Here is a 13,638-nt window from a genome sequence, read left to right as displayed (position 1 = left end):
CTCTTTCCCCTACAAGATATAAAAAGGACTGTCAAAGAAATAAAACCTCTTTTACGTTCAAAGAAGTGTCTGGCGCCCAATGACTTTTACCACCTTTGCACCCACTATGCCTCACAACCCACCACTTATTGAAGGATGTCAGCTATCTTTGGCCTTGAAGGTTCCCATTAGACTGAAAGAGGTCAGAGATTCTGCTACATGAATTTACCACAGGTAAATCAATCGCCAATCAAGTTGTAGAAACATTTCAAGGATGATCAGTGGAAACAGGATGCACCTGAAAATAATTTTGAGTGTCATAGCAATGGCTGTGAACACTCATGTACATGTGATTTTTTATTTTTTTATTTTTAATACATTTGCAAAGATTTTAAACAAACTTCTTTCAGGTTGTTATTATGGGGTATTGTTTGTAGAATTTTGAGGAAAATAATGAATTTAATCCATTTTGGAATAAGGCTCTAACACAGGAGGACCGCTGGAAAGTCTCTATTGAAGGATCCACGAGTGCCACATGTTGGCCGCAGCTGGAGCCTCGATAAGCCTCATGGAGACGTTAGCTGTGTGTCTCTGGGTGGGAGTGGTTCAGGGCTGTCAAACTGGGGAGCTGTCCACGTGCTGTCTGGCCAATCAGAACACGTTTCGAAGACACAACCTCGCCTTCTTCATCAGCTGATCCTCTAATAGAGTGGTCATCAACCCTGTCCTCAGGGCCCACTAACAGGCCAGGTTTGCAAGATAACTGAAATACATCACAGGTGATATCATTTGCTGCTCACTGATTGCAGTATTCTAGTTTGCATCTCCACAAGGTAATACTTAAAATCTGGCCTGTTAGTGGGTCCTGAGGACAGGAGTTGAGAACCACTGCTGTAACATAACAAAATTTGGAAAAAGTTAAGTGCTGTGAATACCTTCCCGATGCACTTTATTTTTCTGCAGACAGGCTTGCCCTAACTTTTGAACTGTTCATCACCACTGCAGGATCACCATCTGCTGTATGTTGTTTTTGACTTGTTTTTTTTCCCTGCCCATTTCTCTTAGACTGCCTATCCATAGACTGATGGTTCCCCCCTTTATCTGTGATTACAAGCTTGCACCAGTACCATTCCATTGTATTGATTTACCAAAGGAGTAGAGAATATATGTAGAGAAGTTGTGTTGACTTCAATCATGCGGTCGGCAGGGCCATTTTAAGGCGTGGGCACCCCTGGGCACAGCCCAGGGGCCCCAAGTGAATGGGGACCCCATGGTAATCTTGCATTGCATCATATTTGCCAACTGTCCTGAATTTCCTGGGACAGTCACGGTTTTTACTAAGCTGTTAGACAGCGTCCTGGAACCTGTACTCTGCTGTCCTGATCCCAGAATTGTGCCCTTCTGATTCCCCCCACTCCCCCCATATTGAGCTCATCTGCCTCCCCTTCTGTACTGAGACTTTTTTGTTGATTAGTCCTTGATTTATGGTATGTTTTATTATTGTTTAAATTTGGTTTTATTGAAAGTACTAATAAATATATGTTTATTCTATCAGCTATTTATACTGTAATTCTTAAAAGTAGGTGTGTAAATTGGGGCAGGCTGGTAGGGACCCCAGTGCCCTATTAAAACGGCCCTGCCGGTTGGGTATTCATAGTGAACACAGCTTTACTTTACATAATGAGCATTCCCCACTAGGTTAGTAATGCAACCCCAATGTGTATGTGAGTCCTGCTGAAATAAATAAGAACACGACTGGTGAAAACGAACCCTAACTGGGTAAAAACTCTTCCCTATTGCCTCAATTACAAGGCCAGCAGGTGGATCGTATAGCGTCAAGGAAGGTTTAAAACAAGACATGTGAATGGATGCATATCCTTTGTGCCGAGTCTCTCCCTCAGGCTATACAACTTCTTTCACAAACAACACATGCCAAATACAATACGTCTGCCTGGCAAACGAAGGCAGGAAAAATGGAAAATGTCTATTTCTTGTCTTCAGTAAAAGTAACAGCCCACGTGATTTTAAATGGGATTCTTGCTATGGTTGGCTGAAAAACAAAAATAAAAAATCGAAAAACAAATGTGGTGTGTTCAGAAAGGCTTGATAATGCAGACGGATGTATTTTTAATTTTTATGTAGCACCGATAAAAGGAACTGCATGTATTTTGGCAGCTTCACGGATAGGCAAGCGGATGGAGCCGACACAGAGTAATGTGTTTAAAGACAGTCAGGGCTTGCAAGATTCATAGATGCACCTGCTCAGAGTACCAGTCACCGAAAGATGATTAAATGGAGGTGGCATTGTGTTTCAGCTTGTCCCTTTCTTATGCATATCGCTGGTGCTCCCAGGGCCCTTTTCCATATTAAAATGAATTACTCAAATAACCGTAAGCTGAGTGGTTTAAAAATAACAACATGATTCCTTTCCTCTTTCCTCTGCAGTCACCAAACACAACACCGGAGGGTTATATAACATCCCTGCACCGCCAGAGGAGCCTTCAGAGAAAACAAAGAGAATTGTTTTTGAAATCTGGAATTCAGGTGTTGAAAGAGGAAACTGTAACTCTTGACAGACCATTCAGCTTCACCCTGATAACAGATTTTTACCTGTAGCATAACGGGACATTGGCAGGAATTCAATGAAATCCTATGGACACTTTTCCGGCGGTATGACCCTTTAAAATGGCCTGTGTCAGATTTAAAAATCCCTGCTGTCGCTGTAGCTTTAACGACATGAGCAGAAGATTCAGGTAGTTCTCAATGTTACATAGCTACATAGTAGGTGAGGTTGAAAAAAGACACAAATCCATCAAGTCCAAACTATGAAGTCCAACCTATGTTACTGAACAAATTCAAAAATAATTACTCCCAGTTCGTAGATAAGGACATTTGGAGGTAATTAAGACCAGCTCTAAAGCTGGCCATAGATTGACCAAAATTTTGCCGGATCAGCAGGGACCAACCAAATTTGCATCCATCTATGGTCGTTCCTGCTCAAGAGAAGTAAAATTAACGGTCAAGTTCTGGTGAACAGGACAACATTTTTCTCGATCAGCCAGCTACAGCCAATATATATATAATACTTCTCACAAAAGCTTGGTGGGTCAGGAGGTCTTTAAGGGGTCCATCTGGGGTATGGTACTTTCACTTGCTTATTGGTAGTTTCCCAGGAACTAGGTACCCTGGGGAAAAAAGTTAAGTGTGTGAGTTTGTAACATCTTCGAGCCAGTTAAGGGCGTGGTTGAGGACACAGGAGATTCTAGTTATAATTGTGAATTTAAGGACACACAAAGACCCCCTCCTGGTTGCATTATTAAAATTGTTTATTGTTATGCTAATGTTATGTTATTTCTTTCTTTTTGTAAATAAAATGGCTGCTGTGGCCATTTAAACCCATGCCACACAGTCTTTTCTATTGTTTTTAAAGAGTTAGTAGAGGGACTGAGGTTGACAAATCCTTTAGTCAAGAGTTAAACTTGGTAGGGTAAACAAGTTACTAGCATGTATTTCTTTGGACCTAAAGTTTCCATTACCAAACAAACGGTAAGCATACAATCTGTTGTTTATTTTATTTGCTGCCTGAAAACTTCCCACTTTCTTAGCTGTGGCTCTGTCTCTCCTGTCTGGTCTACCACCTCCCATCCTTAACGGTCACCTTCAAACTAAGCACAGACTGCAGAGCACCCATACTTGATGTTCAGCAGCCTCTGCTTATCAAACTCCACTCCTTTGCTGCACCCCAGCCGTTGCAGGCATTAGCCACCTCCAGGTATGTCAAATACTCCCCTCCCTCCTCCTTCCCCACTGCATGCTGGGGTTCCTCACATTGGTTCAAATGTCCTGTAGCAAGAAGACATACAGAATGAATTTATACACATCTCAAGTGTGGAATATCTGCAGTGGCTGGAGATTAGCAAAGTGTCAGAGTTTGAAGACACGGACTGCCAGAAAGGTAAGTATAAGTTTTCTTCTTTTATGGTCCTAATTAACAAGTAACCCTTTGTTGATAGGGTCACTTGAAAGCACGATGTTTTGCATGATTTCCCCCACCACTGTTGAGGACTTATCTATGAAATATTCTACTCCTGTTATAAGCAAATCAGTTTGAAAACCAGGCAAACTGGAAAGTCTGTAAATAGTAAATCTTGATATTTTCATGAATATATTCATGTATGCCTATATAATATGCATATAATCATACAATTTGTGAATTACGATTTCCCAGTTTTCCAATTTGCATGATTCTCTGCAGATCGGCCAAATCTACATACACATATTCAGGGGAATCAAAACTTTCCTGAATTTACCATCCCCATGCCTTTCTAGTATAAGAATACATTTCCTACATGGCTCGTGATGCAAAATCAGAATGACTGAGCCACATCTAGACAGATTTATGGCAAGCACCTTACTGAGTTCTGAATTTACTGTCCTATAGCCTGTGTTGCCACTAAATACATTCTTACAGTGGTTGTAAACCTTTGATTTTGAGTTTTACCTATAGGTAAGCCTAGAATAAGGCTTATCCATAGGTAGTGGAAATATCTCCTAAACCTGTGTCGTTTAGGAGATATTTACCTTGTAGTGCGCCGATGATGTCATTGGCGCATACGCTGTGAAGAAACAGACCTCCATGCCGTTTCTTCACCCTCAAGTACGTGACTGATGCATGCGCGGGAGTGACGTCACGTGGCAGTCACAGAGCCGGAGTTTGCGGCCCCGGAAGGAAGACAGGAGAAGATGGACGCGGCCACCAGCGTGGACATCGGGGACATTGCAGGCTTCGTTTGCAGGTAAGTGACACATAATGGGCTAATATGCGATGCGATGGCCATTTTTCCAGAGAATATGAATAACACAAAAACATTTCTTTCACTCATGGTTAGTGTTTGACTGAAACCATTTAATATCAATCAACTGTGTTTACTCTTTTTAAATCATAATGATAACAGAAACTACCTAAATGACCCTGATCAAAAGTTTACATACCCCAGTTCTTAATACCATGTATTGCCCCCTTTAACATCAATGACAGCTTGAAGTCTTTTGTGGTATTAGTGGATGAGGCTCTTTATCTTCTCAGATGGTAAAGCTGTCCATTCCACTTAGCAAAAAGTCTCCAGTTCCTGTAAATTCTTGGGCTGTCTTGCATGAACTGCACGTTTGAGATCTCCCCAGAGTGGCTCAATGATATTGAGGTCAGGAGACTGAGATGGACACTCCAGAACCTTCACTTCATTCTGCTGTAGCCAATGACAGGTCGACTTGGCCTTGTGTTTTGGATCATTGTTATGTTGGAATGTCCAAGTACATCCCATGCGCAGCCCCCTGGCTGATGAATGCAAATGTTCCTCCAGTATTTTCTGATAACATACTGCATTCATCTTGCCATCAATTTTGACCAAATTTCCTGTGCCTTTGTGTAGCTCACACATCCCCAAAACATCAGCGATCCACCTCCGTGTTTCACAGTAGGAATGGTGTACCTTTCATCATAGGCCTTGTTGACTCTTCTCCAAATGAAGCGTTTATGGTTGTGGCCAAAAAGCTCAATTTGGGTCTCATCGCTCCAAATGACTTTGTGCCAGAAGGTTTGAGGCTTGTCTCTGTGCTGTTTGGTGTATTGTAAACAGGATATTTTGTGGCATTTGCATAGTAATGGCTTTCTTCTGGCGACTCGACCATGCAGCCCATCTTTCTTCAAGTGCCTCCTTATTGTGTATCTTGAAACAGCCACACCACATGTTTTCAGAGAGTCCTGTATTTCACCTGAAGTTATTTGTGGGTTTTTCTTTGCATCCCAAACAATTTTCCTGACAGTTGTGGCTAAAATTTTAGTTGGTCTACCTGACCGTGGTTTGGTTTCAACAGAACCCCTGATTTTCCACTTCTTGGTTAGAGCTTAAACACTGCTGATTGGCATTCTCAATTTCTTGGATATCTTTTTATATCCCTTTCCTGTTTTATACAGTTCAACTACCTTTTCCCACAGATCCTTTGACAATTATTCTGCTTTCCCCATGACTCAGAATCCAGAAACGTCAGTGCAGCACTGGATGAAAGATGCAAGGGTCTGTCAGGAGTCCAGAAACTCATTGACCTTTTATACACATACACTAATTACAAGCAAACAGATCACAGGTGAGGATGGTTACCTTTAATAGCCAATCAAACCCCTTTGTGTCAACTTGTGTGCATGTTATTAGGCCAAAATCACCAGGGTATGTAAACTTTTGATCAGGGTCATTTGGGTAGCCTCTGTTGTGATTATGATTTAAAAAGAGTAAACAAACACAGTTTATTGTTAATAAATGGCTTCAGCCAAACACTAACCATGAGTGAAAGACATGTTTTTGTGTTATCATTCATATTCTCTGAAAAATGGCCAAGAAATCATAAATTCTGAAAGGGTATGTAAAACTTATGAGCACAACTGTATGTACATTGCAAGGATTTTAATAAACTTGTTCCGGATTCCTACCTTTTGTTATTCTGAAAAAATTCCTGTTTGTTTGTCTGTGTCCATGTGGTAAGTGAATCTGTATGGGAGCGGTTTTTTCAACCAGCTGCTTTACCTGCAGGGCTCTAATGAGGTAAATTGCAGGGCCTGCAACCCTTTAAACGTGATTTCCTATTGAGAGTATCTCACCAAAAATACATTTTTTGTTGCACGGGATGCCTTGAATCTTTGTTCACACTTCTGAAAAATCAGTGCGCCAATCACACAAGCAGTAAATTATGTTTGGGGGGGGGGGGGGAGCGTTCTATACACATTCTGTGCACAGAAAATTACAGCGCTGCAGATTAAATCAGAAAGGTGATTTTTAATAACATTCAATTACAATATGTAGCAATTGTATATGCTATATTATTAATTTTTTTTTTTTTTGCTTTTTTTTCCCATGAAAGTGGAGTTATCCTTTAAAGAGGAAGTAAACCCTAATAGGGTTTTACTTCCTCTTTGTTCCCCTTCAAAGTAAAACCATAATGGGCTAGTATGTGTCACTTACCTGCAAACGAAGCCCGCGATGTCCCCGATGTCCCCGCTGGTGGCCGCATCCATCTTCGCCCGTCTTCCTTCCGGGAACTAATCCTATGACTGATTTTTATTGCAGTCTTTGCCACCTTTAGGTAGACTCATTATCTCTATTTGTCCTGTTTACCATTATCAATAGGAATAGAGGGAAAAATCTTGCAATGGGGACACTAATGCCCCGTACACACGGTCGGACTTTGTTCGGACATTCTGACAACAAAATCCTAGGATTTTTTCCGACGGATGTTGGCTCAAACTTGTCTTGCATACACACGGTCACACAAAGTTGTCGGAAAATCCGATCGTTCTAAACGCGGTGACGTAAAACACGTACGTCGGGACTATAAATGGGGCAGTGGCCAATAGCTTTTATCTCTTTATTTATTCTGAGCATGCGTGGCACTTTGTCCGTCGGATTTGTGTACACACGATCGGAATATCCGACAACAGATTTTGTTGTCGGAAAATGTTATATCCTGCTCTCAAACTTTGTGTGTCGGAAAATCCGATGGAAAATGTGTGATGGAGCCCACACACAGTCGGAATTTCCGACAACAAGGTCCTATCACACATTTTCCGTCGGAAAATCCGACCGTGTGTACGGGGCATAATTCTGGTGACAACTATGGATTCCCTCATTTTGGAGGGATTTCTTCTCACTTCCTGTTTTAACTATGAGGCAAGAAGTAAAGGGAAATCTCCACAATGGGACATAGATGGCAAAAATAAAAAACCTAACGAGGGTCATAATTATTTCTTACTCCATCCAAAATGAAAGGAAAATGTTGCCTTTAATTCTACTTTAATGCAGAGTAATACGAGTGTCATAAAACTAATCTCTGAAAAATCATAAAAAATACTAAACTTGTCCAATTGTATCAATACTAAAATCTACAAAAGTTGAAGACCATATCAATAACCTTTTTTGGTAACATGACTGTTCCAAAACTCAAGATCATTTACAAAATCAGACCTCACCCTCTAAAGGCGGGTGTAATCCATCTGAATTTCCAACGTGAAATAGAAGCAGCTAAGAGTGGATTGCCTTTCAGAACACTTTATCTAAGTATATCAGGTCTTCTCTCCTCTCACGTGACTCATTATGAATTTTACGAGAGCTATTAAAGACTTTTAACCTGTCTCTGCTACCCTTGGGGGATATTTATGGCTTTTATGAAACTGTTATGGGTGGAAGCAGACATTAATGAGGGTACTGTACACTTGGAAATGTTATACTGTTGCTGCATTAATATCTCTCAGCCAACCAATAATGGACTTGAAGGAACCATGTTTTACTTAACGGTTAGAGCGATGTATCTATGTGGGGGAACCTGACAGTTGTCAGACAGCTCTAGTTCCTGGAGATAAGTAGTTTTAAGTCGGTGGTCTGTAGGCTTGCTTCCTCTGATTACCAATGTACTGAGATCATACAGTGTTACCCAGAAATGCAAGGTGAGTTCAAGGGTTGGTATTGTCAGAATGTCAGGACAGGTAAAAAAAGACTGGCATTGAGAATTATTGCTAGATAATTAACTCTGGGGATTGTTTTTGCGCAATGAACTCCACACAATGCATGTGATAGCCATGTGCAGAAAAATGGCTTTTTGGCATTAATATTAGAAAAAAAAGAAAAGAAAAAAGGAAACTTCTACCTTCAATAATAAAAAATATATTTATATATATAAATACATATACAGTGGGGCAAAAAAATATTTAGTCAGCCACCAATTGTGCAAGTTCTCCCACTTAAAAAGATGAGAGAGGCCTGTAATTGTCATCATAGGTATACCTCAACTATGAGAGACAAAATGTGGAAACAAATCCAGACAATCACATTGTCTGATTTTTGAAAGAATTTATTTGCACATTATGGTGGAAAATAAGTATTTGGTCACCTACAAACAGGCAAGATTTCTGGCTCTCACAGACCTGTATCTTCTTCTTTAAGAGGCTCCTCTGTCCTCCACTCATTACCTATATTAATGGCACCTGTTTGAACTTGTTATCAGTATAAAAGACACCTGTCCGCAACCTCAAACAGTCACACTCCAAACTCCACTATGGTGAAGACCAAAGAGCTGTCGAAGGACATCAGAGACAAAATTGTAGACCTGCACCAGGCTGGGAAGACTGAATCTGCAAAATATAGAAGACTGAAAACTGGAAAATATACATTTGCAGTACTTATGATAACCAAGGAGGTCATCTTAGGTTACCTGTCAGGTAATATCACATATGTTAGGCCCCTTTCACACTGGGGCGGTTTGCAGGCGTTATTGCGCTAAAAATACCGCCTGCAAACCGCCCCTAAACAGCCTCCGCTGTTTGTTCAGTGCTGTTTGTACCGCGGTGTTCGGCCGAATACCGCGAAAAAACAGCGCTAAAAATAGCGCTGTTTTACCGCCGACGCCCCCTACCGCCCCAGTGTGAAAGGGGCCTTAGGGATACATTTTATGAGAGGAAGAGAGAGAAAGATCTAAAGAGAGAGAGGGGAAAGAAATAGCAAGAAAGAAAGGGAGAGAGAGCATTAGAAGAGAGGGGGGATGGGAGGGAGATTGGAAGGAAGAAAAACAAATGGAGAATTATGTTAAGAAATAGAGAGGAGAGTGAAAATAGCAGAGAAGTACTGTAGGAAGACATAGGAACAGAGAACAAGAGTGAATATGGGAAAGAGGAGAGAGTGAGCATAAGTCTGATGCCGCGTACACACGATCGGACATTCCGACAACAAAATCCTGGATTTATTTCCGACGGATGTTGGTTCAAACTTATCTTGCATACACACGGTCGCACAAATGTTGTCGGAAATTCTGAACATCAAGAACGCAGTGACGTACGCATACAACGAGCCAAGAAAAATGAAGTTCAATAGCCAGTGCGGCTCTTCTGCTTGATTCTGAGCATGCATGGAATTTTGTGCGTTGGAATTGTGTACACACGATCAGAATTTGTTGTCGGAAAATTTGAGAACCAGCTCTCAAATTTTTGTTGTCGGAAATTCTGACAACAAATGTCCGATGGAGCCTACACACGGTCAGAATTTCCGACAACAAGCTCACATTGAACATTTGTTGTCGGAGAGCAAGCTTAAAAAAGAGGGTAGAGAGAGAGTGAACATAAAACTCAGAAGAGAGAGCAAGCATAAGAAATAAAGGTAAATGTGAGCATACAAAATATAGGTTAGATTGAATATAAGAAGTAGAGGTGAGAGAGAGGGTAGAGCGAGCATAAGAGAGGAGAGAATGAGCATAAAAAAAAAGATAGGAGAGAGAGTGAGAATAAGAAAAAGAGGAAATAGAGAACAAAATAAAAAAAGGAGAGAGCATAAGAAATTGAGAAGAGAACCATCTAACATAGGAAAAAGCGAACAAAAGAAATATAGGAGAAAGTGAACATGAGAAATTGTCAGGAAAGGTTCCACCCGCTGATGATACTGTCTGACATTTGGCATGCAGTACTGTGGTCCACCAGCAGGTGTCTCCTGGCAGTCTGGAACAGCCAGGGGAGCCTTCTCCTGTTGGTGGTATTATGTGATCCTTGGGCCGCAGTACTGGCGTCCACTAGTGGGTGGTTCCTGGCAGTGTGGGGTCAACATCATCTCCTGCAATGAGGCATCACCTGAGTGATTGCAGGAGATGTGTATAAGACACACTGATGCCTTGCCTTGGTATCTTTCCTTGCGCCCTGACCCTGAACCTGCGAAGCTCTGTATCTGCATCTGTACCTATACCTGATTACTGTTCCTGTCTGTTACCTGAACCCTGGACCCTGAGCCCTGTACCTGTACCCGTCCCTCCTGTGATCCACCCATCCTCTCCCTGTCCTGTTCGTCTTCCTTTTCCCCAGCTGCTGACCTCCCACACAGCTCTGGTCACACCTGATACTTGACAGTATACCAAGGCCATTCCTGACCAGAAGTGGCTGCACAGAGGAACCATCCCGGTTCTGTTTAAATCTTCTGTGAAAATTAATCTGGATGTTATTAGTTAGTATGCTCTGCTGGCGTCAGAGAGTGGTGAATATCTCCGCCAGAAACTTAAGGATTGGACTAGTGACCAGTTGTTTGAAATCTTGCGTTTAGCTCACACTCTGGTGGATCAGGGTTGTTTGCTTTTTAGGGATGTGCAGCCTTTAATTCAAATATGTACAGAGCTGGCCCTGCCCAGTATTCCCAAAGGCCGTGAAGACTTTTCTCCACCTTTTAATCGGGTTGTATCCCTGTAATGGCTTTTGGAAGATGATCCCACGTACTTTTGTGAACACTACTCAGCCTGCTCACAACAAGTGATAACAGAGTGTGTTGAGTCTGTTCAGTCCCAGGTCAGACAGGCAGAATGTAAACTGCAGTTTGTGCAACCATTACTCTTAGCATGGTCTGATATGCTGGAATCAGCCCCAGCCAACCCACAACTAACCACCTCTGCTATCAGACACCTGCCAGCCCAAATGTCTTTTTCCCCTTCACCCATGGTAACCTCAGTCTCAGTTCAGTACACCCTGCTTCCCACCAGATATCAATACCCAGTTTCTACTCCCCGCGCCTATCCTGCCTTTAATCCACCTGCCTCTTCTCGGCTGCCTGCAATCCCTCAAGAACTTCCCCCAGCTACTGTTACCTCTTCCCTGCCATATTCCAACCCTCCTCTCCAGTCTGCTTCATCCCCTACCTACAGTCCTGCAGTCACCTATAGGACTTCAGTAACTAAACCTAAAAAGAGATGGAAGTTCTTTCCTACCCATTTGATCCTGCCAGTAACCCAACCTGCCTCCGCACCAGCTAATCCACTCCAGCCTGACGTATCAGTGCCCGCTGTCCAGTCTGATGTCTTGGTGCCTGCCTTCCAGTCTGATGTCTCAGTGCCTGCCTTCCAGTCTGATGTCTCTGTGCCTGCCTTCCAGTCTGATGTCTCTGTGCCTGCCTTCCAGTCTGATGTCTCGGTGCCTGCCTTCCAGTCTGATGTCTCGGTGCCTGCCTTCCAGTCTGATGTCTCGGTGCCTGCCTTCCAGTCTGGTGTCTCGGTGCCTGCCTTCCAGTCTGATGTTTCAATACCTACTGACCAGTCTGATGTGCCTGCTGTTCAACCTGTTGTGCCAGTGTTAGCTGCTCAGCCTGAAGTGTCACTGTCTGCTGCCCAGCCTGATGTGCCACTGTCTGCTGCCCAGCCTGATGTACCACTGTCTGCTGCCCAGCCTGATGTGCCACTGTCTGCTGCCCAGCCTGATGTGCCACTGTCTGCTGCCCAGCCTGATGTGCCACTGTCTGCTGCCCAGCCTGATGTGCCACTGTCTGCTGCCCAGCCTGATGTGTCACTGTCTGCTGCCCAGCCTGATGTGCCACTGTCTCCTGCGCAGCCTGATTTACCACTGTCTGCTGCCCAGCTCGATGACCCAGAGCCTGCTGCTCAGCTTGATGACCCGGAGCCTGCTGTTCAGCCCGATGATCCGGAGGCTGCTTCCCAGCTCGATGACCCTGAGCCTGCTGCCCAGCTCGATGACCCTGAGCCTGCTGCCCAGCTCGATGACCCGGAGCCTGCTGTCTGCCTTAATGTGCCCGCTGTCTGCCTTGATGTGCCCACTGCTCGGCATGATGTACCTCCATCCGTTGTCCGGCTTGATATCATGGACTTTCCTCAGCAGCGGCTAGTTGGAGTGTCCGGAGGCCGCCCCTTTGAGGTGGGGTACTGTCAGGAAAGGTTCCACCTACTGATGATACTGTCTGACATTTGGTGTGCAGTACTGTGGTGCACCAGCAGGTGTCTCCTGGCAGTCTGGAACTGCCAGGGGAGCCTTCCCCTGTTGGTGGTATTATGTGATCCTTGGGCCGCAGTACTGGTGTCCACCAGCGGGTGGTTCCTGGCAGTGTGGGGCCGACATCATCTCCTGCAATCAGGCATCACCTGAGTGATTGCAGGAGGTGTGTATAAGTACCCGGCAGACACACTGATGCCTTGCCTTGGTATCTTTCCTTGCGCCCTGACCCTGAACCTGTGAAGCTCTGTATCTGCATCTGTACCTGTACCTGATTACTGTTCCTGTCTGTTACCTGAACCCTGGACCCTGAGCCTTGTACCTGTACCTGTCCCTCGTGTGATTCATCCATCCTCTCCCTGTCCTGTTTCTCTTCCTTTTCCCCAGCTGCTGACCTCCCGTTGACGACCCTGGCCTGGACCTGTGTATGATTCTGGTATTCCCCTTTACTTGTATATATTTGTCTGTTATTATTTGTGGGTTTCTATTGGTGGTTGGTTGGTTGCACATTGTAGTATATTGGAGGTGGTTGTATTTATTCACTTATCTTAATAAATCATATATTTTCACCTTACCTGCCTTTGTTCCTCTGTTGCCGTCCACGCAGCTCTGGTCACACCTGATACTTGACAGAAATAGAGGTGAGAGAGTGAGCATAAAAAAAGAAGAAGGAGAGAAAGAGCAAAAGAAGGAGAGGGTTGAGAGAAAGCAGACAGCAAGCAAAAGATAGAGGAGAAGGATATGTAAAAGAGGAAAAGAAAAGAGGGGATGGGAGGGATTATAGTAAGGAACAGAAACAAGGGGAAAATCATTCTTGAGAAAGAGAGAGGAGATGGAAAATAAGTGTCAGGTAGGAAGACATAGGAGCAGAG

Source organism: Aquarana catesbeiana, linkage group LG11 (assembly GCF_042186555.1).
Source record: "Aquarana catesbeiana isolate 2022-GZ linkage group LG11, ASM4218655v1, whole genome shotgun sequence".
In the NCBI taxonomy this organism is placed as follows: domain Eukaryota; kingdom Metazoa; phylum Chordata; class Amphibia; order Anura; family Ranidae; genus Aquarana; species Aquarana catesbeiana.
This window is presented reverse-complemented; position numbering follows the sequence as displayed.